Below are 27383 nucleotides of genomic sequence, written 5' to 3'. Positions count from 1 at the left end.
CTACTGACCCTGACTCCAGAGGCCATGTGACCATAATGTCATTCATTGGTCTGTAGCCTCAGCACCAAGACCTTGGTTAACCTCTTATATTCTTTTTATGTCTTCCTAATACAAGTAAACAAGAATAATTGTCAGTGTACAAATACAAATTTTGAGCATCACAGATAAAGTAAAGCAAACTTCCCTTGACCATCACTTTTTATTTCAAGTTCTTTCCCCAGATATATCACTGACCTCAGTTTGGTAACTATGCTTCCAGAATTGTATGTATGTATGTATGTATGTATGTATGTATGTATGTATGTATATACAAATTTTTTAGTATATAATACAATATTTGGAACATCCTATACTAAAGCAGTTATTTGTTACTTATCTGAAATTCACATTTAACTAGGTGACCGTATTTTTATTTGCCTAATCTGGCAACCCTTTCCTAAAGTATAGAGCCAGGCACTGCCAGGCTGGGTAACCAAAAAATTTACCTCACTCTCAAAATAGGGAATCTTTACCATTTCTGCCCAGAGACGTCATAATTACTATATAATAGTAACTTCTATGTGATTCCCTTTCTTCCATTTTGTGGTACAATATTTTGTGTATATCTATGTTTTTTCTTCTCTACCACAGTTCACTGGGTATTCGTGGGGAAGAGCAATTGACTTGAAATTGACAGGTCACTCGTTCATGAGGAGCAGCAGACGACCTGAGGAAGAACCTGCTGCACATCACACAGACTGGACAGTCTGCTAGTTGCCTGCCCAAAATCCATTTGCCTTTTTTTCTTTCCTGGTAGAATATCTTTAGTATTTGGGGTAGCAATGTACCCAGCTAAAAAAAAATTTTTTTGCTTCCAATGCAGATAGGGGTAGCCAATATCACATAAGCACAAGTCATTAAGTAGAACTCCCAGAAAGGCTAAGAAGGCAAAGAATCATGCGCTTTTGCTTTTCTCTGCTTTATTTCTTCTTCCTGAATGGAATGTAGATGTGATGGCCAGAGCTCCAAAAGCTTCTTCAATCATAAGCAACCTTGAAGATGAAATCACTGCACTAAGGATGATGGGGCAGACAATAGATGGAACTTGGGTTCCTAGTGGTCATGGAGCTGCCATACTTGTTAAGGACTGGTGACCTCCAGCTCTCCTCTATGCGAAGGATCAATAATAAGACTTCCTCTTATTTAAGCCATTGGTCTGAGTTTTCTGTCATGTTCAGCTACCACTAGTCTAAATTGACATATCCATCCTACCCCTGCTAATTTCAAATGCCTCCTTTATCATATATTGAATTCCCATGTATGATCTTTTGCTGGTTTCCCTATTCTGGTTCATTTATCTATTTTTTTTCCTGCACCAATACCACACTGTTTGATTATTAATGCCATATATTTTGGTGTTTAAAGCAGGGGTCCCTGACCTCCAGGCTACAAACCAGTACCTGTCCATGGCCTGTTAGAAACCAGTCCACACAGCTGGAGGTGAGCAGCAGACTAGTGCACGTTGCCACCTGAGCTCCACCTCCTGTCAGATCAGCTGGGCATTACATTCTCACAGGCGCCCCAACCCTATTGTGAACTGCATATGGGAAGGATCTAAGTTGTGAGCTCCTTATGAGAATCTCGCTAATGCCTGATGATCGGTGGTGGAACACTTTCATCCGAAAACCATCTCCCCCACCCCCGTCCGTGGAAAAATTGTCTTCCACGAAACCGGTCCCTGGTGCCAAAAAGGTTGGGGATAGCTGGTCTAAAGAAGAAGATACTAGACATCACTGATGTCCTTTTTCAAATTTATCTTGGATGTTCTTACATATCTGTTCCTTCGTATAAATTCTGGAATTTGCCTATGAAGTTCCATGAGGAATTTTGGTGACATTTTTATTGGGGTTATAGATAATTTAGAGTAAATTGGCTTATTTACAGTTGAGTGTTCCTATCTATGTAGATGGTATAATCTCTCCATTTATTTAGGTTGTTTTTGACATCTTTTGTTAAACATAATTACCTTGATAAAGATCTTTTGTGTTTCTTTTAGTTTTTTCTATGTTATATTTTGTGGTTGCGATTTCCATTATAATTTGGAATTTTTATTACCTTTTCTAATTTATTACTGATAACCTATAGGAAATCTATTGATTTTTTATATTGAGTTTGTACTCTATCATCTTCTGAACTCTCACTGATTTTTCCAATTTTCCAGTTGATTCTCTTCCATATTCTAGGTAAATAACCATATAGTTTTTTCTCTTTCTTTCTGGTATCTATGACTTTCACTTATTTTCTTTGTCTCATTTCATAGGCTAGAGGATTGTTTTTAAACCTATCACCCAGAGAGCTTTGTAACATACCGGTGCCTGAGCCCCACCCCCAGGAATTCTGACTCAGGTGCACTGAGATGGGATGCAGGCATATTGGTATTATTTTAGGACTCCCACATCATCCCAATAGACAAGCTGCTTTGAGGACCCCTGGACCAGGAGCTCAACCCCAGCATTGAGTAGGAGAGGCAATAGGCAGTATCTGCATCCTGTTCCATATGTGCTAAGAACCCCAAAAACATTCAGTGTGACGTTTCCTAGGTCTCATGTAAATACCCATTACCAAATGCAGCACATTTTCTACTCTATCTAGTTCGAAGAGACTTTTTAAATAGGGAATGGAGTTTTCTTTTGTGCTTGTGTCTGACTTCTTGGCTGAAAGACACTTGATTTTAAGCTCTCTTTTATTTTTATAAAAGCATTTATGGTTATAGATTTTCCCCCGAATACCATTTTATCTATAATACAGAGTTTGCTCCCTAATGTTTTTTTAAATCAATATATAAAGAGATTTTAATTTTAATACATTTTGATTTCTTCTTTAACCCAAGAGTGGTTAGAAACACACATGTGATTTTCTAAACCTTTCAAGTAATAAGGTTTTTCAGTTATCTTTTTGTTATGAATATCTAATTCTATTGCATTTTGCATATGAAAATAGCCTGTTTGAATTCACCATATGAAAGTGGCTTGTTTCTGCCTTTTAGAACTTACTATCGTTTCCTTTGTGGTCCAACTTGAGCTGATTTTTAATCTAAAACATAATTACAAGTAATGTAGTTGAAAGCTATATTCTCTCTTAGGCACAAAACTACAAAATCAAATATTTTTATTCAAATTATCTTTTTTCTTAATTATTTTCATCTATTTAATGTGCCAATTTATGAGTGAAGAATAAGGCTTTGTCTATCTTTCCTTTCATTTCTGTTTTAACTTTATGTGTGGTTGCAGCTTCGGGCATTTCTCCTTGTATTTCTATCTGGTTTTGCTTTAATATTTCCATATCTATGCTGTTGGCATACAATGGTTCACAACTGTGATCATGACTTGATGGATTATTCCTTTTTACCTATAAACAGTGTTTCAGTTTTCCCTTTATAATGCTTTTCACCCTAAATTCCATTCTGCTTGGTGTTAATATTGCTATTCTAGATTTATTTGTTAATATTTGTTTATATTTTTCACCCCTTTGTTTTCTTTTTTTTTTTTTAAGACAAAAAAAAAGAAAACTTTTTTCTTTGTTGCCCAGGCTGGAGTGCAATGGTGTGGTCTCTGCTCACTGCAACCTCAACCTCCTGGGTTCAAGAGATTCTCATGCCTCAGCCTCCCGAGTAGCTGGGATTATAGGCACACACCACCATACATGGCTAATTTTTTGTATTTTTAATAGAGACAGGGTTTCACTATGTTGGCCAGGCTGGTCTCGAACTCCTGACCTCGTGATCCACTTGCCTCAGCCTCCCAAAGTGCTGAGATTATAGGCATGAGCCACCGTGCTCAGCCTCACCCCTTTGTTTTCAACATTCCTCTGTCATTTTGTTTTAAGAGTTTCTTGTGCAAATCGCATATATCCAGATATTGGGTTTTTTACTCAGCTTCGAGTCTCTGTCTTTTAATAAGTAAATATAACACATTATTATTGTTACTTGGACTTACACCAGCCAAGTGATTTTGTGTTTTTAATACTTTCTCACTGTTCTTGATTTTCCCTTTCTGGCTTTGTTTGATTTGCTCAAACTTGCTTCCATTTTTCTTCTAAGTTTGAAATTTACATATTGTATTCGTGCGCCCAATGTTTAGTCTTAGCTTTTTAACACTTCTACTTAGACTTGTTTTTTTTTTTTTTAATTTCTTCTTCTTTTTACAGCTCACTGGAGCCTCAAACTCCTGGGCTCAAGCAATCCTCCTACCTCAGCCTCCAGAATAGCTGAGACTACAGGAGTGTGCCACCATGCCAATTACTTTTTTAATTTTTTGTGGAGATAAGGGTCTCACTATGTTTGCCCAGGCCAATGTTATGTTTTGCTAACAGTATCCAAACTCAAGTCAGTATCTATAATCTTTGCCCAAACAAGACCAAAACCAGCTCCCATTTATTTCCCTCTGCCTTCTTGTGTCACATTCATCACCACCACCTCCTTAGAATTTTTTTTTTTTTTTTTTCTGAGACAGACTCTTGCTCTGTCAGCCAGGCTGGATTGCAGTGGCATGATCTTGGCTCACTGCAACCTCCATGTTCCAGGCTCAAGCAATTCTCCTGCCTCAGCCTCCTGAGTAGCTGGGATTACAGGCGTGTGCCACCACTTCCGGCTAATTTTTGTATTTTTGGTAGAGACGGGATTTCACCATGTTGGTCAGGCTGGTCTCAAACTCCTGTCCTCAGGTAATCCACCCGCCTCAGCCTCCCAAAATGCTAGGATTACAGGTGTGAGCCACCGCGCCCAGCCCCACCTCCTTCGATTAAGCAATGTATTTAACTGGGTGTTGTCTGTGCTCATCGTTCCTTCTCACAGTTCAATGACTTTCGCTTGGATTCTTTCTGCAAGTTCTGGGAGATGATTGAGGAATCCTGATTTTTAAAAACCCAGGGGACTTGTGAGCATTGTGACAATTTCCCTGGGAAAAGACATAATTAATAAATTATACCTATTGTTACTTAAAGCATTGCAAGGTTCTGAAAATTCCATCAAGAAAAAAAAGCAAGAAGCCAAAAAGCAAAAAAGAAGAGGAAAATAAAAGCAAGAGGAGAAGGAAACATAATATCTATAAAATTCGTATAAGGAATCTGTGCCTGGGCCCAGAGAGTATGCTTGTTGGCTGTTCAGTGACTCTGTTAGTGAATACACAGAACTGGCCCCTCCATGCTCAGGTGAGAAAAGGAACAACTGTGATAAGATCATCACTTCCATCGTGTGTCCTCCAGGGAGCATAAAAGGAGGATGAGATCTACTCCCCATTATGAACCCACGCTGAGTCTTGCCCAGCAAACTTGACTATGAGCTGTCTTCATCTTGGGACCCTCTCGGATATTTGTTTGGGGACAAAAGAAATCTCACCATCAAAGGTGATAAACAATGTGGCGATAGCTGATTATTACTTAATATTAGAGAAAGGATCATTTTTCCTGCAAATGGTGCTGGAGCAATTGGATATCCATATGCAAAAATACCAAACTTCAATTCATACCTTGCACCATGTATGCAAATTTACTCAAAATGGAGCATAGACATAAATATGAAACCTGAAACTGTGAAACTTACAGAGGAAATAGGAGAAAATCTTTGGGTTAGGCAAAGATTTCTTAGCTACAACCCAAAAGTACAACCTATACAAGAAAAAATTGTTAAATTGGATTTAATGGCTGGGTGCGGTGGCTCACGCCTGTAATCCCAGGACTTTGGGAGGCTGAGGCGGGTGGATCACGAGGTCAGGAGATGGAGACCATCCTGGCTAACACGGTGAAACCCCGTCTCCACTAAAAATACAAAAAAAAAAAAATTCTCCGGACGTGGTGGCGGGTGCCTGTATTCCCAGCTACCCCGGAGGCTGAGGCAAGAGAATGGCGTGAGCCCGGGAGATGGAGCTTGCAGTGAGCGGAGATTGCGCCGCTGTACTCCAGCCTGGGCGACAGAGCGAGACTCCGTCTCAAAAGAAAAAGAAAAAGAAAAAAAAAATTGGATTTAATGAAACCTAAAAATGTCTGCTCTTTGAAAGACACTGAAAAAGCATGTAAAGACAAGCCACAGACTGAAAGAAAATATATGTAAATCATGTGTCCAGTGAAGGATGTTTATCAAGAATATGTAATGAACTCTCATTAAGAAGAAAAAAAAAAGAAACCTAAATAAAAGAAAAAGAAAAAGAAACTTCAATAAAAAGAAAATCAACAACTCAAATGATTGATTTCTATCTCTTGGTTTTCCAAAGCTTTCATCTATTTTTGTTGTTTAAGAATTAAAACAAGCTTATCCCAGAGATGTAAGTCACCCTCACTTTTGACAATCCTAAAACCTGGATGACATACTCCGGTAAATCTTTCAGTGATACGGTTCCTTGTATATTTTTAAATATTTTTTCACCTTTACTCTTGAATAGAAGGATACTAGGTTCTTAAATACAGAATCTAAGTTCAAATGATTTATTCATTCTTAGGTTTGAAGAAACTGCTTCTCTGCCTTGCAACCCTTGTTGCTAATAAAAAGATAGACATCTTCTCAGTCTGATTCTCTTTTCTCTTTTTTTTTTGAGACGGAGTCTCGCTCTGTCGCCCAGGCTAGAGTGCAGTGGCACAATCTCGGCTCACTGCAACCTCCACCTCCTGGATTCAAGCAATTTTCCTGCCTCAGCCTCCCAAGTAGCTGGGATTACAGGCATGTACCACCATGCCCAGTTAATTTTTGTATTTTTAGTAGAGACGGGGTTTCACCATGTTGGCCAGGCTGGTCTCGAACTTCTGACCTCAAGTGATCTGCCTGCCTTGGCCTCCCAAAGTCCTGGGATTACAGGCATGAGCCACCGCGCCCGGCTGATTCTCTTTTCTTTATAGAGAATTGTTGGTTGTTTTTTACTCTTTGGAAGCTTTTAGGATTTTTCTTGATCCTTGGTATTGTGAAATTTCACTACAATGTGTCCAGTGGTCTTGCATTCATCCCATTTTGGTACTCAGTGGAGCTTTTCCGTCTGAGAACTCATATTTTTCTCCTATTCTGGGATTTGTTTACTTCTATCCTTATTTTGAATTTGTCCCCACTCTTCATTCTCTGTATTTGGGGTGTGGGGAGTGGATAGCTACTACCACTGGCTTCCCCAATAGCCTTTCTCTCCTTTCTTCTTAGAAACAGAATACTGATTTTAGCAGGACACATTGCCATGAAGAATGTCTACTTCGAAGTTAACTGTGGCCATGTGTTTAAATTCTAGACAATGAGATCTAAGCAAAAGTGTTTTGTAGAATTCTGGGAAGCCTGCTTAAAGGGATTTGAGTTAACTGGGCAGGTCTGGCTTTTCTCTTTTTCCCTGCCTGCAACGCAAATGCAGTGGCTGGAGCTCCCGCAGCCATTTTTAGCCATTAGGTGAGCTTCAAGAGCCCATGTGCTGGGCTGGCAAAGCAGGAAGACGGGAATCAGGGTCCTCGATGATACTTGTAGAGCCATACACCAGCTCTCCTTTCCTCTGTACTTTTCTTTGGTCGATAAGTAATCTGCATCTTGTTAAGCCACCATTTTTTGCATCCTATTATTCCTAAGTAATACTAATAATCCTTTAGAATCCTTCTGACGTTTTTATTATAGGAATGTTAGAAATTCTAAATTTATGCTACGTGCATCAGTCTTTTTTCCTATGTTTCTCTTGGTTGGTTCAGTGTTGCATTCTGAAGTTCTCAGTTCAGTCTTCTAGGTTACTAATTTACACTTCAGCTGAGGCCAATCTGCTCAACTTTCTATTTTGTCAGTTTCAATCGTGATTTTTTTATTTCCAAGATATCAAGTTGATTTTTTTAATTATGATAAAACACACATAACACAAAATCACCACCTTAATTATTTTAAGAGTACAGTTCAGTAGCATTGAGTATGTTCACATGGTTGCAACCATCATCACCATCCATCTCCAGAACTTTTCCATCCTTTCAAACTGAAACTGTTTTCATTAAACACCAACTCTCCATTTTCCCCTCCCCCTGGGCTCTAGAAATCACCTTTCAACTTTCTGTCTATCAATTTGACCACTCTAGGTCACTTACATGAACAGAATCATAGAGTATGTGTCCTTTTGTGACTAACATATTTCACATAGCATAATGTCTTCTTCAGGTTCCTCCATGTGATAGGATTTTCTTGGTTTTTAAGGCTGAACATTCTCTGGTAACATTCTCCTGGATGAAGATGGCATTTTGGTTTATCCACTCATCCATCAGTGGACATTTGGGCTGCTTCTGCCTTTTTGCTATTGAGGATAATGCTGATATGAACGTGGGGGTAGCAGACTGATTCTTAGGGCAATCTCTTCTCATCTCCTTCTTTTTTTTTTTTTTTTCCTTTTACTTTAAGTTCTGGGATACATGTGCAGAACGTGCAGGTTTGTTACATAGGTATACATGTGCTATGGTGGTTTGCCGCACCTAACAACCCGTCACCTAGGTTTTAAGCCCTGCATGCATTAGGTATTTGACCTAATGCTCTCCGTCCCCTTGCCCCCCACCCACCAACAGGCCCTGATGTGTGATATTTCCCTCCCTGTGTCCAACGTGTTCTCGTTGTTCAACTCCCACTTATGAGTGAGAACATGTAGTGTTTGTTTGGTTTTCTGTTCCTCTGTTAGTTTGCTGAGAATGATGGGTTCCAGCTTTATCCATGTCCCTGCAAAGAACATGAACTCATTCTTTTTATAGCTACATAGTATTCCCTTCTCATCTCTTTCTAGGGATAATAACCAAATGTACTCAAGGCCCTGCTCCACTTGCGTTTTTAATTTTGTTCTCAGATAAAAGTTCATGTGTTGACTTCAATGTCCCTTTCATGGTGCTGGCTTCCCTCAAGTGTTGTTGGCTTCTGGGTGTATGCTCATCGTTGTTTGTAAGCTCATCTTTGTTTGTAAAAGTCTCTGTGCACCAGGCTGGAGAAATTACACTGATGTACACTAGCCTGAATATATGAAGGGGTTGAATGTGCTACTCAGGCAGATACCTCAGCCTCTCTCTTGATTATGGCAGAGATGTGAGACATGTAGGAGAGAGGGGCATTAACTAACCTTCTGGGCACATGGGCTGTCTGGTTTTGCTGGGAGTTGTCAGCCATCCCAGATCCTAGTCTGCCTCTCTGACCCAAAAAACCACACCTATTGCTCCCTGGTTTTTTGTTTGTTTGTTTTTGTTTTTGTTTTTGTTTTTTGTTTTGTTTTTGAGACAGAGCCTTGCTCTGTCACCCAGGCTGGAGTGCAATGGTACGATCTCGGCTCACTGCAACCTCCACCTCCCAGGTTCAAGTGATTCACCTGCCTCAGCCTCCTGAGTAGCTGGGACTGCAGGCGCCTGCCACCATGCCTGGCTAACTTTTTTGGATTTCTACTAGAGACAGGGTTTCGCCGTGTTAGCCAGGATGGTCTCGATCTCCTGACCTCGTGATCTGCCCACCTCAGCCTCCCAAAGTGCTAGGATTACAGGCGTGAGCCACCGTGCCCGACCTTGCTACTTCTTAAAACAAGATATTTCGTTGTTTGCTACCTGATAAAGGGGCGGCATCTCCCATCTATGGCTCCATCAGGAGCATCAGGGTCCCATCTCATCCTGGCATCACAATCTCCAGGCCTGCCATGCCCTTGCCCCCTTGCCCATCTTTTGCATCCTTCCTCTCCTACAGATGATTTTTGACTGCAGTTTCCTTGCTTCATCTAAGGAGCTTCTTATAATTACTGTCCATCAACTGCCTCTCTCCTTCCTTCCCCGCATGGTCATGAGAACTTGTTACAATAATTATTTCTGTCACTTCTCAGAAGTTAGGCAGGAGGGGGAGGCTGCTGAATATACATTATCTGCTCTCTTGAACTGGTTGTCTAGTTGTTTTTAAAGTTTCTTATTCTCAAATCACCAGCGCAAATCCAACAGAGACTGTTATTTTGGGGAGGATCATAAAACACAGAACAGATAGTGCTGTGGCATTCACGCATCTGTCTCTGTGAAGCAAGCAGGAATTTTTTGGTGGCCAAATATTTTGACAAAAGCTTTGCAATTTCCTTCTTGTGCTCTCCCTAAGGAATAGTTAAGCCCAGAGATTCTGTGGATAGTGGTTGGCCTAAAAATGCAAATATTTCTTTGAGTAATGTGGGTTTATCCTGACCCCATCCATGTAATACCTGTGCAGCTAGAAGGAAAATTTTTCTTCTCTCATAATTACCAGTAGGCTTAGGAAACACGCCTTTCTGGGGACGATCCCTAGATAATCTTACCTGGGTTAGAAGCTGAGACTTTAGAGGAGGAGGCAGAAGATAAATAATGTAGGGGAGGTAAACTTTTTCTCTATCTTTTTAGGTTTGGTGATTGGAGTTCTGTAAATTAAACTGACAAAAGACACATTCGCAAGAGAAGAGAAGAGTTTATTTATGCAAGCCTAAGTGTTCAGTGATGAGTAACTCAAAGTCGTGATTAGAATTTGGGGCTTAAATACCTAACTTAGTAGGGGAAAGGGAGGAGGGAGAAAAGGCTCCTATGGGAAATACAAATGGGCTTCTTTAGGAAATACATTTTTTTCAGGATAACAGGACATTTTTTAAAGAGTGTGGTGGTGTTTTTCCATACAAATAAAGGTGGTCTTTCCATCTTCTTCAGGGCCATGAAACTCCCCCGGAGAAGGGATCTATGGTAGCTTCATTTACCAGAAGTTGCTGCTTTTAGTCAGATAAGGGAAGCTCTGAGGAGGCTTTTCTCTGCATCTGTTGAACCTCAAATGTCTTCAGTTTAAAATAATCTTTATTCCAACTCTGGGGTTCTGAGTAGGTCCACACAGTAAGCTCATATGAGCTTTAGATGGTGGGAAGAGGGCTGTTGACCCTGAAAAAGAGAGGAAAAGAGAGAGGAACAGTGAAATGGATGAAGATTCTGGGGAGCCTGGCGAGACCCCTCAAATCCTGAGCAAGTCCCCCACACCCATGAATCATCTGTTGGGAGCACCGTTAGTGAAACCACTGCAGACTGGGTTTTTTATCCAAGATGGCAGGAGGCTGCACCCTCTAATGCTGACAAGAACAGACTGAAGAATTAGGCCATCAGGAATTGTCCAGGATCATGAGGAAGACCCTGAGCTTTCACAGGCTGTAACTTGGGAGGGTTGAACCAAGCTTACCTAAATTTCCAGGAGGCACAGAAGCCCCGTTTGAGAAGGGTAACATGTAAATGGCAAGCAGAGTCCCTCAGGGGTGTGAGCTTTGAGCTGTGTGCCCAGTAGACGGGACTCCAAGTCCCTTCTTTTCTGTGTCCCAGTCTCCCTGGGAACCTACTCCACCAGGAGCAACAGCCCTGATTCCAAATACCTTTAAAATGTCCTGGAAATTTTTTTTTTTTTTTTTTTAGCTTCTAAATGATATGCCCCAGACTTCTTCTATTCCAACTGTTTCTTTTTTTTTTTTTTTTTTTGAGACCGAGTCTCGCTCTGTCACCCGAGCTGGAGTCCAGTGCCGTGATCTCGGCTCACTGCAAGATCTCGGCTCACCACAACCTCCGCCTCCCAGGTTCAAGCAATTCTCCTGGCTCAGCCTCCTGAGTAGCTGGGACTACAGGCACATGCCACCATGCCAGGCTAATTTTTGTATTTTTAGTAAAGCCAGTGTTTCACTATGTTGGCCAGGCTTGTCTTGAACTTCTGACCTCATGATCTGCCCACCTCAGCCTCCCAAAGTGCTGAGATTACAGGCATGAGCCACCGCGCCCAGCCTGTCACCTCTGTTCTATCTTCCAATTCTGTATTCCAAATTCCAAATTCTGCAGTTCAAACTCAAGTTCTGAATTCTAAGTTGTACCTTCTGGATTCTGTTACATGTCTGTCTCCTGCCCCTAAATCCTTCCTGGGTCCCATCCTTTTTCCCTGTCTTTTTGGATGGAATGTCTGGACATCCTCCTGACCTTGCTGATTTGAGGGGTTTTTTTAGCAGTTCCAGGATTTTCCCCATCAGGAGGGACGTGGCTTAGACTGAACAGCAAGTGGGTGGCAGTGGCTCAGTGGAGATCAGGGAATTCCTGAGGACCTGGCTTGGCCTGACCTGACCTCCTTTCCTCCCATCCCACCTCTAACCACTGGACATACTTCCTTTTGTGCAATTAAGCTAAACCGAGGATTTCTGTGGTGATAGCTGGGGACTGAGAAATCTTAGCAAAAGATGTAAGCAGACCTAGAAGATGGTTATGTTTCATTCAGAGAAATTAGGAACTACTTCCAGCAGGGGGAAGGAGGGAGGAGGGGAAGGCAGGAAGGAGCTGAGCTGAGCTCTAAGTCCTCAGAATTTGTCATCCTTCAGTTCCCCGTTGTCTGAGCTAAGCATGGACTCTCAGAGTCCTCCCAGAGCCAAGAGAAAACCATGACAGTAGGACGGGGGTGCTCCCCTGTCCAGGGTTGCTCTGAGGGAGAAAGGGAAGAAGGTAGAAGTGTTGGGAGCATGACTGGAGAGGTGAGGTCTTCAAGAGGAGCTCAAGAGGATCCTCAAGAGGATCCAAGACTCCACGTGTTGCCCGAGGGGAACTGTATAATAGACATTTCATCCCAAGCCGTCTTCCTGCAGGCAGCACTTCGGGTCTCCTCCCAAGACTGTGGGTCTTTATAGGACCAGAGATGATGCACAAGGTGGAGCTCTCCTATTTGGGAGAAGCCACCATTGCCTCCTGGTTCTCCTGCTGGGACTTGCTGCTGGTACCTGCTGGCAGGACCCCAATTGTTCCCCTACTCCATCATGGTTCCTGGCTTAAGCTTGCATGTCCTCAGCTCATAAGATGTTGGGGTCCACGCTGGGCTATGGCTCATTCCAGAAGCTGAACTCAAGGAGCAATTGGTGTCTCCTGGACAACAGCATCCAGCTGCACTCCTTCCGGACCTCCAGGTACTCCTTGTCATGCAGTCCGCGAGGGCTGAGTAGCCACCTGAGAACCTCCACAGGTGCAGTGCCTGGTCCTGCTCCCTACAGCACGTGTTCCAGTTGCCCATGAGGGAGCAGGGTAGTCCTCATCCTAGTGCAGTATGGACAGTGCTGCCTCCATCAGTGCCTACTATAGGCATCCGGGCACTCAGGCTTCTCACTGTGAAACTGGATCTTGTAGAGGTTGCTGGTCTCCTTCTTGGACAGCAGGGCAGAGTGGGCATCCTTCCAGGGATCCACTTTGTGAACAAAGAGGGAGCAGAACCAGTAGCCTTCGTTGTCCTTAGGATAGAAATGCAGCACAGCCGCAGCTGCAACATCCCCAGCACAGGCCTGGGCCTTCCAGTAGCCACTGTGATACTGCGGAGATGCTGCACAGCCACGAAGCCATGTTGGATCAGGGAAGGTTGCAGGAAGACCTCATGGTGTGTTTGAAGAGAATGTATATTCTGCTCTCACTGGGTGGAGCTGCACTAGGTTGGTGCAAAAGTAATTGCAGTTTTGGCCCATGAATTTTAAATCATTATAACTAGGTTCAAACACATTTTTTTTACTTTTAATTTTTTATTTCAATAGGTTTGGGGGGGGGGGGAACCGGTGGTGTTTGGTTACATTAATAAGCTCTTTAGTGGTGATTTCTGAGATTTTGGTGCATCCATCACCCAAGCAGTGTACACTGTACCCAATGTGTAGTCTTTTATCCCTCACCACCCCCGACCCTTTCCCCTGAGTCCCCAAAGTCCAATGTATCATTCTTATGCCTTTGTGTCCTCATAGCTTAGCTCCCACATATAAGTGAGAACATATAATGTTTGGTTTTCCATTCCTGAGTTACTTCACTTAAAATAATAGTCTCCAATTCCATCCAGGTTGCTGTGAATGCCATTAATTCATTCCTTTTTGTGGCTAAGTAGTATTCCATTGTATATATATACCACAGTTTCTTTATCCACTTGTTGACTGATGGGCATTTGAGTTGGTTCCACATTTTTGCAATTGCGAATTTTGCTGCTATAAACATGTGTGTACAAGTTTCTTTTTGGTATAATGACTTCTTTCCCTCTGGGTAGATACCCAGTAGTGGGATGGCTGGATCAAATGGTGGATCTACTTTTAGTTCTTTAAGGAATCTCCAAACAGTTTTTCATAGTGGTTGTACTAGTTTACATTCCCACCAACAGTGTAAAAGTGTTCCCTTTTCACTGCATCCATGCCAACATCCATTACTTTGATTTTTTTTATTATGGCCATTCTTGCAGGGGTAAGGTGATATCACATTGTGGTTTTCACTTGCATTTCCATTATAATTAGTGATGTTGAGCATTTTTCCATATGCTTGTTGGGGCCATTTGTTTATCTTCTTTTGAGAATTGTCTATTCATGTCCTTAGCCCACTTTTTGATGCAATTGTTTGTTTTTTTTTCTTGCTGATTTGTTTGAGTTCATTGTAGATTCTGAATATTAGTCCTTTGCCTGATGTATAGATTGCAGAGATTTTCTCCCACTCTGTGGGTTGTCTGTTAACTCTGCTGATTATTCCTTTTGCTGTGAAGAAGCTTTTTAATTTAATTAAGCCCCATCTATTTATCTTTGTTTTTGTCGCATTTGCTTTTGGGCTATTGGTCATGAAGTCTTTGCCTAAGCCAATGTCTAGAAGAGTTTTCCTGATATTATCTTCTAAAATCTTTATGGTTTCAGGTCTTAGATTTAAGCCCTTAATCCATCTCGAGTTGATTTTTGTATAAGATGAGAGATGAGGATCCAATTTCATTCTTCTACATGTGGCTTGCCAATTATCCCAGCACCATTTGTTGCATAAGGTGTCCTTTCCCCACTTTATGTTTTTGTTTGCTTTGTCAAAGATCATTTGGCTTTTTTTCTGGGTTCTGTATTCTGTTCCATTAGTCTATGTGCCTATTTTTATAATAGTACCATGCTGTTTTGGTGACTATGGCCTTATAGTATAGTTTGAAGTCGGGTAATGCGACGCCTCCAGATTTGTTCTTTTTGCTTAGTCTTGCTTTGGTTATGTGGGCTCTTTTTTGGTTCCATATGAATATTAGGATTTTTTTTTCTAATTCTGTGAAGAATGATGATGGTATTTTGATGGGAACTGCATGGAATTTGTAGATTGCTTTTGGCAGTACGGTCATTTTCACAGTATTGATTCTACCCATCCATGAGCATGAGATGTGTTTCCATTTGTTTGTGTCGTCTATGATTTCTTTCAGCAATGTTTTGTGGTTTGTCTTGTAGAAGTCTTTCATGTCCTTGGTTAAGTATATTCCTAAGTATTATTTTTTGTAACTATTGTGAAAGGGGTTGAGTTCTTGATTTGATTCTCGGCTTGGTCACAGTTGGAATATAGCAGAGTTACTGATTTGTGTACATTAATTTTGTAACCTGAAACTTTGCTGAATTCATTTACTAGTTCTGGGAGCTTTTTGATGAGTCTTTAGAGTTTTTCTAGGTATACGATCATATCATCAGCAAACAGCAACAGTTTGACTTCCTCTTTATCAATTTGGATGTCTTTTATTTTTCTCTCCTCTCTGATTGCTCTGGCTAGGACTTCCATTACTATGTTGAATGGAAGTGGTAAAAGTGAACATCCTTGTCTTCTTCCAGTTCTCAGGGGAATGCTTTCAACTTTTCCTCATTTAGTATAATGTTCCTCATTTAGCTGTGAGTTTGTGATAGATGGCTCTTATTACCTTAAGGTATGTCTCTTCTATGCTGATTTTGCTAAGGGTTTCAATCATAAAGTGGTGCTAGATTTTGTCAAATGTTTTTTCTGCATCTATTGAGATGATCATGTGATTTTTTTGTTTTTAATTCTGTTTATGTGGTGTATCACATTTATTGACTTGTGGGTGTTGCATCAGTCGGGGTTCTCTACAGGAGCAGAAAAGTAGGATAGATGTATATATAAAGCAGAGTTTATTAAGGAGTATTGATTGGCTCACACAATCACAAGGTAAGGTCCCACAATAGGCCGTCTGCAAGGTGAGGAGCAAGGAAGCTAGTTCAAGCCCCAAAACCTCAAAAGTAGGGAAACTGACAGTGTAGCCTTCAGTCTGTGATTGAAGGTCCAAGAGTCCCAAAGCTGAAGAACTTGGATTCTGATATTAGTGGGCAGGAAGCATCCGGCATGGGAGAAAGATGTAGGCCAGAAGACTCAGCCAGTCTAGTCCTTCCATATTCCTCTGCCTGTTTTAATCCTAGCTGCACTGGCATCTGATTAGATGATGCTCACCCAAATTGAGGGTAAATCTGCCTCTCCCAGTCCACTGACTCGGATGTTAATCTGCTTTGGCAACACCCTCAAGGCACACCCAGGAACAATACTTTGCATCCTTCAATCCAATCAAGTTGACACTCAATATTAACCATCACAGATGTTAAACCATCCCTGCATCCCTGGTATGAAAGCCACATGAAACATATCTTTGTTAGTCAAAATAGGAACCATTACAAGCAACACATTTTTGTCAATGAGAAATAAGTTTGTTTATTCCTGTAGCGTAAAAAATCCTTGCTTCAGGATTGAAACGAACTCACGGAAAGCATTTTCTGCATCCTGCTGGTTGTGGAAGCCTTTTCCCTGCAAAAAATTGTCGAGATGCTTGAAAAAGTGGTAATCAATTGGCAAGAGGTCAGGTGAATATGGCAGGTGAGGCAAAACTCTGTAGCCCAATTTGTTCAACTTTTGAAGTGTTGTTTGTGTAACAAGTGGTCGGATGTTGTCATGGAGAAGAGTTGGGCCCTTTCTGCTGACAAATGTTGGCTGTAGGTATTGCAGTTTTCAGTGCATCTCACCGATTCGCTGAGCATTCTTCTCAGATGTAATGGTTTTGCTGGGATTCGGAAAGCTGTTGTGGATCAGAGTGGCAGCAGACCACCAAACAGTGACCATGACTTTTTTGGTGCAAGTTTGGCTTTTGGAAGTGCTTTGGAGCTTCTTCTCAGTCCAACCGCTGAGCTGGTTATTGCCGGTTGTCATGTAAAATCCACTTTTAATCACACATCACAATCCGATCGAGAAATGGTTCATTGTTATTGCATAGAATAAGAGAAGATGACAGTTGAAAATGATTTTTTTTTTATTTTTGCTCAGTTCATGAGCTTATCGAGCTTTTTCACCTTTGCAATTTGCTTCAAATGCCAAACGACCATAGAACGGTCAACATTGAGTTCTTTGGCAACTTCTTGTGTAGTTGTAAGAGGATCAGCTTTGATGATTGCTCTCAATTGGTCATTGTCGACTTCCGATGGCAAGCCACTACACTCCTCATCTTCAAGGCTCTTGTCTCCTTTGCAAAACTTCTTGATCCACCACTGTACTGCACGTTAGTTAGCAGTTCGTGGGCCAAATGTATTATTGATGTTGCGAGTTGTCTCCCCTGCTTTACGACCCATTTTGAACTCAAATAAGAAAATCGCTTGAATTTGCTTTTAGTCTAACATCATTTCTGTAGTCTAAAATAAACATAAAATAAACAGAATAAACAGCAAGTAATCAGTCATTAGAAAAAAAATGAGAAATGCCCATTAAAGTGATGTATACCATAACACATTTATTTAAGAATGTATTGCAATATCAAAGAGCAAATTCCAACAATGCAAAAACCGCAATTACTTTTGCACTCACAAAAGTAATTCACTAAATGTGAATTTAGTGAAATTGGCTCATGGTGTTCAAAACTTCTATATCTTTATTGATTTTCTTAATTTTTCTATCAGTTATTGAGAAGTGAGAATTGAAACATCTAAGATTGTGGATTTGTCTATTTTTTCCATGAAATTACCTCAGTTTTTGCTTCAAGTATTTTAAGACTCTTATTAGATTCATAAAATTTTAGGATTATTATGTTCTCTTGAAGAATTGATCCTTTTCCCATTACAAAATCATCTTCTTTACCCGTCATAATTTTTTTGGCTCTGAAATTTAATATAGACACATAAGTTTTCATTTAATTAATGTTAGCATGCTATATATTTTTCCATCCTTTTATTTTTACTCTACTTGTGTATTTTATTTTTAAGGTGTGTTTTTTGTGGACAGTGTGTAATTAGGCCATGTTTTTTATTCAGTCTGAAATGTTTTAAATTGGGGTGTTTAGACCATTTACATTTAATGTGATTATTACTATGGCCAAGTTTAAATCTGTCATCTCACTATTTGTTTTCCATTTGTCCCATTTCTTTATTTTTTTCTCTTTTTCTGCCTTCATTTGGATTAAGCAAGTATGTTTTATGATTTTATCTCCTTTGTTGGTTTATAAACCATCACTTTTTGTTTTGTTAATCTTTTCATCAGAGTTTATTTTATATATATATATATATTTATTTAACCTGTTATAGTCCACTTACAAGTGATATGATGCCATTTTAAGTATGGTATGGGAAACTTACGATAGCGTACTTCCATTTATCCTCACCCAACTTTTGTGTTCATGTTATTATACATTTTCCTTTTGTATATGTTACAAACCCTGCAGTACATTGTTATTATTTTTAATTACACAAACATTACCTTTAAGGTTTAAGTGATAAGAAAACGTCATATATTTACATATGTAGTTACTATTTCTAGTGCTCTTTATTCTTTCGTGTAGATACTGATTTTCACTTGATATCATTTTCCTTCTGTACGGAAGACTTCTTCTAACATTTCTTAGCATATGGGTCTGTTGGCAATGAATTTTTTTAGCCTTTGATTTTGAAAGACATGTCTGTTAAGTATGGAATTCTAGTAGACAGTATTCATCTTTCAGTATTTTAACGATGTTTCTCTATTGTCCCCTTGTTTGCATTGTTTCTGGCAAGTCTACTGCCATCCTTAACTTTGTTCTCTGTATAGTAACATCTTTCTCTGTAGTTGCTTTTAAGATTCTCTCTTTATCATTGATTTTTAGCAATTCGATTATCATGTACCTTGGTGTGGTGTTCTTTATGCTTCTTGTTCTTGGGATTTATTGAGGTTCTTGGATGTGAGTTTATAGTCTTAATCAAATTTGGACATTTTGTGACCATTATTCCTTAAAATATTTTTCTGCCCCACCCACTACTCTGCCTGTCTTTTTTCTTCTGGTGACTCCAATTACATGTATATAAAGCCACCTGAAATTGTCCCATAGTTCACTAATGCTATATTCATTTCTTTCTATTTTTTCTTCTGTGTGTTCATTTTTATAGTTTCTATTACTATGTCTTCAAGTTCAATAATTTTTTATTCTACAATGTTTAATCTGCCATTAATCCCATCCAATGTATTTTTCACTTCAACCATTACAATTTTAATCTCTAAAAGTTTGACTTTGGCCTTTTTAAGTATCTCCCATATCTCTACTTATTATCATATGGAATACAGTTAAAATAACAAGTTAAATGTCTTAATCTGCCCATTCTAATATTTGTTGCTGTTCTGGATTGATGTCAAATGATTAATTTTTCTCCTCATTGTGGATAACGTATTTCTGATTCTTGGCATGCCTGATAACTTCTTATTGGATGCCAGATTTTATAGATCTACCTTTTGGGGTGCTGGATACTTTTGTATTCCTATACATATTCTTAAACTATGTTTCTGGAATGCAGTTAAGTTACTTGGAAACAGAGATCCTTTCTGCTTTTGCTTTTAAAATCCTTTCTGCTTTTGCTTTTAAAATTTGTTAGGCAGGTTCCGTGCTCATTATTTCCACTAGTGAGGCAAGACCTATCTTAGTTCCGTACTCCATGCCTTAAGAACCATGAGGTTTCAAATCCTTCTGGTAGAAACAGCTAGAGTGTGTTCTCAGCCCTGTGTGAGCACTAGGCACTGTTACCTCTAACCTTTTTGAATGGACTTTCCCTGGCCCCAAGTAATTTTCTCACATGCAGGCCCTGATAAGTTCTGCACTGAGTTCTTGAGTGGGGCCCTCTGAAGCTCTCCAGAGTTCTCTCTGTGCAGCTGTCTCCTCTCCAGTATTCTATCTGCCCTGCTCTCCCAGACTCAGTCCATCTCCTCAGTTCAAGAAATCTCCTGGGCTTAGCCTTGGTGCTATGAACGGAATGTTTGTATTCCCCAAAGATCATATGTTGAAACCAATGTGATGATACTTGGGGATGGGTCCTTTGGGAAGTGTTTAGGTGTTGAGGGTAGAGCCCCCATGATGGGATTAGTGCCCGCATAAGGAGAGATGTAAGAGGGCTTGCTTCCTCTCTGTGCTCTCTATCTACCATGTGAGGACACCATGAGAACTCCGCCACGTGTAAACCAGGAAGAGGGCCCTCATCAGAACCCAACCATGCTGGCACCCTGGTCTCAGCCTTACAGACTTCAAACCTATAAGAAATAAATTCCTATCGTTCAAGCCACCCAGTCTATAGTATTCTATTATAGCAGATTGAACTAAGACATTGGATCCCCGCTCCTTGTGCTGCATCCTGGAAGCCCAAGTTTCTATCCATATGGATGGAAATAAAAGTAGGGAAATGTCGCAACTTATAGATATTTCAAAACATCATGTCATACACCATAAATACACACAAAAATAAAGTAGAAAAAATATTGGGGTAAGACAAGAGGTAGAGACGGGGTAAGGGATAAGCTGCAGGATATCAGGATATGATGCTAGAGAGATGGTCCGAGCCAAATTCAAAGGCCTATAAGGAGCTTGGATTCAATTCCAGAGGCAATGGGGAGCCACCAGAAGACTTTGAGCAGAATAGGCATCATCTGGTCTGGTCTGGTTGCATTGGCTAATAGTTATTGAGTGTCTATTATGAACCAAATCCATTTCCACATGCTTTATCCATATCACATCATATAATTCACACAAACCCTACCAGGAAGGTTCTGTTATCTTCATTTCACTTACAGGGAGGAGGAGACACAGAAAGGTTAAGGGACTTGCCATGGGTGACAGCACATCACAGGTTCAGAGCCTGTGTCCTCTGCAACCACCACTCCGGCTATAGTATGGAGCTGGGCAGAGCAACACTAAAGGCAGGTAACCATCTGGGAGGAGGCACGAGGCCTGAACCAAGGCAGTGGTGTGGGGGTGGAGCAAGGGAACCATCAGAAGGAAAGACAGGATGCAGTCACCAAGTTGTTATTTATACGCTTGAGAGAGGAAAGGATTTGAAAAGAAAGGCTTTCAGAGGGTGCCGTTCACTGAAATGGGGACCATTAGGAAGGGCAGGCAGGAGAAGGTGATGATTTCATCTGGCTGTGCTGGGTTCACATTCCCAGGGTCATCTTGAAAGAGCTGTTCGGAAGGTGAACAGGTAAAGGTCTGCAGCTCAGGGGAAGGGCCCGGGTAGGATTAGCATGTCATCTACAACCAGGTGTTAGTAATTGCCATAGGTTAGATTAGGCCTCTTAAGAAGTGGTGGATGAGATGATTGGCTCTGGCTAAGGATCCAGCTGGGGACAGGAGCCAGAATTAGGGCTTGAGCCTCAGGACAAGTCATCCCTTCTTCCTGATGCCTAATCTCAGAAACTCCTAGGAACAACCTACAATGTGCACCGTGTAACAGTCCACCATGCCCCAAGCCTGGGAATACACCACACCACAGAAGAAGCAGCAAAGTAAGATGAAAAGTGTCAGGGCCAAGTGCAATGGCTCACACCTGTAATCCCAGCACTTTGGGAAGACAAGGCAGGTGGATCACCTGAGGTCAGGAGTTCGAGACCAGCCTGGCCAACATGGTGAAACCCCATCTCTACTAAAAATACAAAAATTAGCCAGGCATGGTGGCATATGCCTGTAACCCCAGCTACTTGGGAGGCTGAGGCAGGAGAATTGCTTGAACCAGGGAGGCAGAGGTTGCAGTGAGCCAAGACCACACCATTGCACTCCAGCCTAGCCAACAAGAGCAAAACTCCATCTCAAAAAAAAGAAAAAGAAGACGAAAGAAAAGAAGAAAAGGAAAAGAAAAGAAAAAGAATAGGTAAAGAAAAGAAAAGGAGTCAGACTTCAGAGTCAGACAGACCTGAGCATGAATCACAGCTCCATCATTTACCAGTTGTGTGACTGTGAACAGATCATTTAGCTTCTCTAAGTCTTCATTTCCTTAACAACAACAAAAATGATGCAGCTAATAATGCCTACCCTGAAGAGTGTATGTGAGAATGAAATGAGAAAAACGTATGGAAAGCACTACGTAGACACATAGTAGATATTCAGTAAGTGACCACGTAGCCATCTCTCCTGCAGTCCCAGCCGCTTACTTCTTCAGAGCACGGTTTGATGTCATTCTGGCCTTGGCAGAGCTCCCCTCTAGACCTTCTCCAACTCCTTCGTTTGTGCTGATGGGAAGCAGGAAGGCTACAAACCACTTGGCAAAGAAGTCATCCTTAGAGAATTTAGCATGTTTAGTGGGAAATGTTTTAATCAGACAGTTGTGAGTTCCAAAACAGACCCCAACACTTGCTGGGTACGTGATCTTAAGCAAGTCATCCAACCTGTCTGAGCCTCAGTTTCCTGATCTGTAAATGGGGGTGATAACACCATCTCATAGGACTGGCCTAAGGATTGAATGAGATCCCAGATGCAAAACACCTGCCACACAGTCTGACATATTGCGGGTGCCCAATCAATGTTAGTTACTACAACTTTCAGCTTTCTTTTTTTTTTTTCCTCTGTCTCTCTCTCTCGTCAGACTGGAGTGCAGTGGTGCGATCTCAGCTCACTGCAGTCTCTGCCTCCCAGGTTCAAACAATTCTCCTGCCTCAGCCTCCCGAGTAGCTGGGACTACAGGCGCGTGCCACCATGCCCAGCTAATTTTTGTGTTTTTAGTAGAGACCAGGTTTCGCCCTGTTGGCCAGGATGGTCTCGATCTCTTGACCTCATGATCCACCTGCCTCGGCCTCCCAAAGTGCTGGGATTACAGGCGTGAGCCACTACGCCTGGCTACTTTCAGCTTTCTTTCTATTCTTTCTTCACTGAGACAAAGTCAGGAGTTACCTCCCCCTCCTCCTAAATCTGGAAGTCCAAATCACTATAAATCTCCTTCTAATGGAATGATCATAGTCTGCCTCCTGTGACCTTTATTTCTGAGAAAATCTTGCCTTCCTTCTAGACAGGGAGCTGCCTGGGAAGCAGAGACCCACCTCTGCCCTCCCCACAGTGCCAGGTTCAACATGAGGTACGTAGTAAATGTGCACTGAATCAAAGGATGAATGAATGGCTAAATGGATGACATTGCAGTTACATCAGAAGCCGTGAGTGAGAGAAAATTAATTTGCAGATGGAATTATTACATTGTGTACCCAATCTTGCAAAACAATGAGGCACTGCTTGTAGAAGTTTCAAACACTTTTTCAGAAATTTAATTGCTAGTTAATTTTCCTGCAAAACACAATAACCTCTATGCGCTAAAGGAAATAAGACACAGCTCTGAAAACCTCATTAGGCTGTGCCTGAAACCACAGCGGCTTTTTCCAAGTTAAGAACCTGAGAATGCAAGCTGCCATAATTGGCACTGTCTTTGTTCAGATGCAGGATGCCTTTACTCTGATTCCCCCACTCCTCATATCCCACTGAGAGGGCACGGCTCCCGCCTGCGACTGCAGAAGTGAGGGTGGCCTGAACTGAGCCATCCTCAATCTCTTTCTCACTGTGTTCTCTTATGATCAGAGCTTAGTCTGTAGAGCTCAGTCTATGACCAGAATCAAGGCTCTCTCTGTGACCAGGAGGAAGGCTCAGTCCGTGACCATGATCAGAGCTCAGCCTGTGACCAAAATGAGGGCTCAGTCTGTGACCATGACTACAGCATGGTCTGAGGGCAGGATCCAGGCTCAGCCTCCATGCATAGCCACAGCTACGGTCACACATGCACACAGCTTCACCTGAAATTAGAAGTGGGCCAAAAGGACAGACATAATGTAAACAGCAGAGGTTTCCGCTACATCACTCAACAAATTATTGAACTGAATTCAGTAAACGTTAGATAAATCCTCAGAGTTCCAAGATGTGGTAGGACGTGGGTAGAAGGGGAAGAATGGGAAGGAGATGTCATCAGCCCTGGTGAATAAGGGCCCAGAACTCAGATGTGCCAGAGTTAAATCCTGCCCTGACCCATTTAAGCAACTCTTGGCCAGGAAGCTGGAAGTCTCACCTTCAGCTTCACAGTAACCCACATAGAACTCAGAGAGCTCCAGACGGCCTGCCTGGAGATGTGTGCCCTCCGGCCAGATGCTGTCAGCTCCAGTAGCTGTCACCTGCTAGGATATCACTGCTAAGTGGGTTAGCATTTGCCAGCCATTCTGCTGATTAATGGTGTGTAAAGTGGCTGTCTCATGGTGGCTGGGTCACGGTGACTCAAGCTTGGGAAACGCTGCAGTAACAGCAGAGAGCTCATCTCATGGGCAGAGGTGGGGCTCTGAGAGGGCTAAATCTCAGTTGCTACTGTTTGGGGCATCCATGAACTCTTCGCAGCAGGATGTCCATTGCCCGGTCTCCCCTCTCTGCTTCCTCCAGTGTCCCCTATGAAGGACACCTTTGAAATGAGGGATGAGATGTAATGAAGCTAGATACAAAATTAATCAAATATGACACAAGAATTGATGTGGAATGCAATCCCGTCAGCAGATGATTCACCTCCTTGGAGTGGAGTTGCTTGTTTACTGTTTGCAGCATTTCCGAAGGACTCGAGCGAAGAGCAACACCAGGGATTATTTTTCAGAAGGAGGACTACAGACACAGAACACAATCACCAAGGGCCAGGTGCGGTGGCTCACACCTGTAATCCCAGCACTTTGGGAGGCTGAGGTGGGTGGATCACATGAGGTTAGGAGTTCGAGACCAGCCTGGCCAACATTTTGTACTTTACCAAAAGTACAAAATTAGCCGGGCATGGTGGCGGGCGCCTGTAATCACAGCTGCTCCAGAGGCTGAGGCAGGAGAATTGCTTGAACCCAGGAGGCAGAGGTTGCAGTGAGCTGAAATCAAACCATTGGACTCCAGCCTGCGCAACAAGAGCGAAACTCTTTCAAAAAGGAAGGAAGGAAGGAAGGAAGAAAGAAAGAACAAGAGAAGGAAAGAAGGAAAGAAGGAAAGGAAAGAAGGAAAGAAGGAAGGAAGGAAGAGAAAGAAAGAGAAAACAGTCAGGAGGGTGGGTCTAATATTTAAATGCACTGAGATTCTTATATGTTGATTTTTCTTGTTTTGATCTAATTATAAGAAATGTCTAGGCCGGGTGCGGTGGCTCACACCTGTAATCCCAGCACTTTGGGGGGCCAAGGCGGGTGGGTCACCTGAGGTTGGAAGTTCAAGACCAGCCTGACCAACATGGAGAAACCCCGTCTCTACTAAAAATACAAAAAAATTAGTCGGGCATGGTGGCACATGCCCATAATCTCAGCTACTCAGGAGGCTGAGGCAGGAGAATCACTTGAACCCGGGAGGAGGTGGTTGTGGTGAGCCAAGATCACACCACTGCACTGCAGCCTGGGGGCAACTCCATCTCAAAAAAAACTCCATCTCAAAAAAAAAAAAAAAGAAAGAAATGTCTAAAGATGACTTCAAAGAACTTGATTGCTATGTATTAGAGCAGAAGCCATTCATTTATTTGTTCATGCATTCAGCACTAAAACTAAGCACCTACTGTGTGCCTGACCCTGTACTACGCACAGAAGCAAGCCAACCAAAATAGTAATAGTCTGGGTTGGGCACAGTGGCTCATGCCCGTAATCCTATCCCTTTGGGAGGCCGAGACAGGTGGATCACCTGAAGTCAGGAGTTCGAGACTAGCCTGACCAACATGGTGAAACTCCTTCTCCACTAAAAATACAAAATTAGCCAGGCATAGTGGCATGCACCTGTAGTCCCAGCTACTCAGGAGGCCGAGGCAGGAGAATTGCTTGAACCCAGGAATCGGAGGTTGCAGTGAGCCAAGATTATGCCACTGCACTCCAGCCTGGGCGACAGAGTGAGACACCATCTCAAAAATAATAATAATAATAGGAAAAATAGTCATTGCAGTAACAGTAGCAGTTGTTGTTATTGTTGCAGTTGTTAGCTAATATTAATTGAAGATTTACCATGTGCTAGACTTTGGGCTAACCACTTTGTAACCACCATCTTATTTAAGTCTCACATAAACTATGAAGTAGCTGCTATGAGTGTCCCCATTTTACAGATGAGGAAACTGAGTCACATAGCAGTGAAACAACCTTCCCAGAGTCAAGTAAGTAGTAAGTGGTAAAGTTCGTAGCACAGGGCCATTCAGATCTTCTCGCCTCGTGATTTAAATTTCGAACAGAATAACTAAAAGTTTCAAACATGGTTTGGAATTTATCCCCCAGGCGTGACTGAACAAGACTTCTTCTTGCACTGCCCTGGTCGTTTTTCATGCCAAGCCTGGATCTTCAGCCTTCCCTTCCATCCTTCAACACCCCCCACCTTGTGTCAGTACATCCTGCGTTGCTTAAGTTAGCCAGAGTGGGCTTCTGTTGCTTACACTCAAAGAAAATTAACTGGAACAAGTAGTGAACTCCCCATGATAGGAGTATAGGAGAGCGGAAGCTGCAAGAGCATGCAGTAGGCTACAAGGAAGGGATTCACATGTGAAATGGTATATCAGTTACATTCTCCAAGGTGGCTGCAAAGAGGCTTGTCCCACGTCCTCTTCTAACCTTGCCACTTCCCCATTGAGTGGTGAGATCAGTATCCTCTTCCCTTAAACCTAGAAATACTTTGTGGCTGTCTCAGCCAAAACAGCATGGCAGAAGTAACATTACGTAACCTCCAGTGCTATATTGCAATTTTTTGTTTTGTTTTATTTTTTGAGACGGAGTTTTGCTCTTGTTGCCCAGGCTGGAGTACAACGGCATGATCTCGGCTCACTGCAACCTCCACCTCCTGGGCTCAAGTGATTCTCCTGCCTCAGCCTCCCAAGTAGCTGGGATTACAGGCGAGTGCCATCACGCCCGGCTAAGTTTTGTATTTTTAGTAGAGACGGAGTTTCACAACGTTGGCCAAGCTGGTCTCCAGCTCCTGACCTCAGGTGATCCGCCCACCTCGGCCTCTCAAAGTGCTGGGATTACAGGTGTGACCCACCACCCCCGGCTGGGATGCTTACTCTTAAAACCCCATGGCCATGCTGTATACCATCCCAAACTAGCTCACGCAGAGCGATCACATGGGGAAGCCAAGTAGAGGCGCTCCGTCCATCTGGCTCTGTCTGATGGTCAGCTTCAGATGTTATATATCATATCAACCTCCAGATATAAGTGAAGACATCTCCAGATGACTCCAGCCCAAAGCTATCAAGTGACTCCCCCCGCCGCCAACACCTGCCTTCAAATCTTTCCAGCAGAGGCCCCAGACACTATGGGGCAGAGACACACCATCCCCACTGGGTCCTGTCCAAATTCCTAACCTACAGAATCCGTAAACGTAATAAAAATGGCTGCAGGACACCCCTCAGTTTTGCAGCAATAGCGACTAGAACTGATGG

At 42.1% G+C, this 27383-nt stretch overlaps 1 pseudogene; it reads right to left on the bottom strand.

Annotated features, from left to right (window-relative positions):
- Positions 1 to 12482: 12482 nt before the first annotated feature.
- Positions 12483 to 13326, bottom strand: LOC101128813 (protein NipSnap homolog 1-like; annotated as a pseudogene).
- Positions 13327 to 27383: the final 14057 nt, after the last annotated feature.

This window comes from Gorilla gorilla, chromosome 19 (assembly GCF_029281585.2).
Source record: "Gorilla gorilla gorilla isolate KB3781 chromosome 19, NHGRI_mGorGor1-v2.1_pri, whole genome shotgun sequence".
Lineage (NCBI taxonomy): Eukaryota > Metazoa > Chordata > Mammalia > Primates > Hominidae > Gorilla > Gorilla gorilla.
The sequence above is the reverse complement of the archived record's forward strand: the minus strand, read 5'-3'. Positions and strand labels throughout refer to the sequence as shown.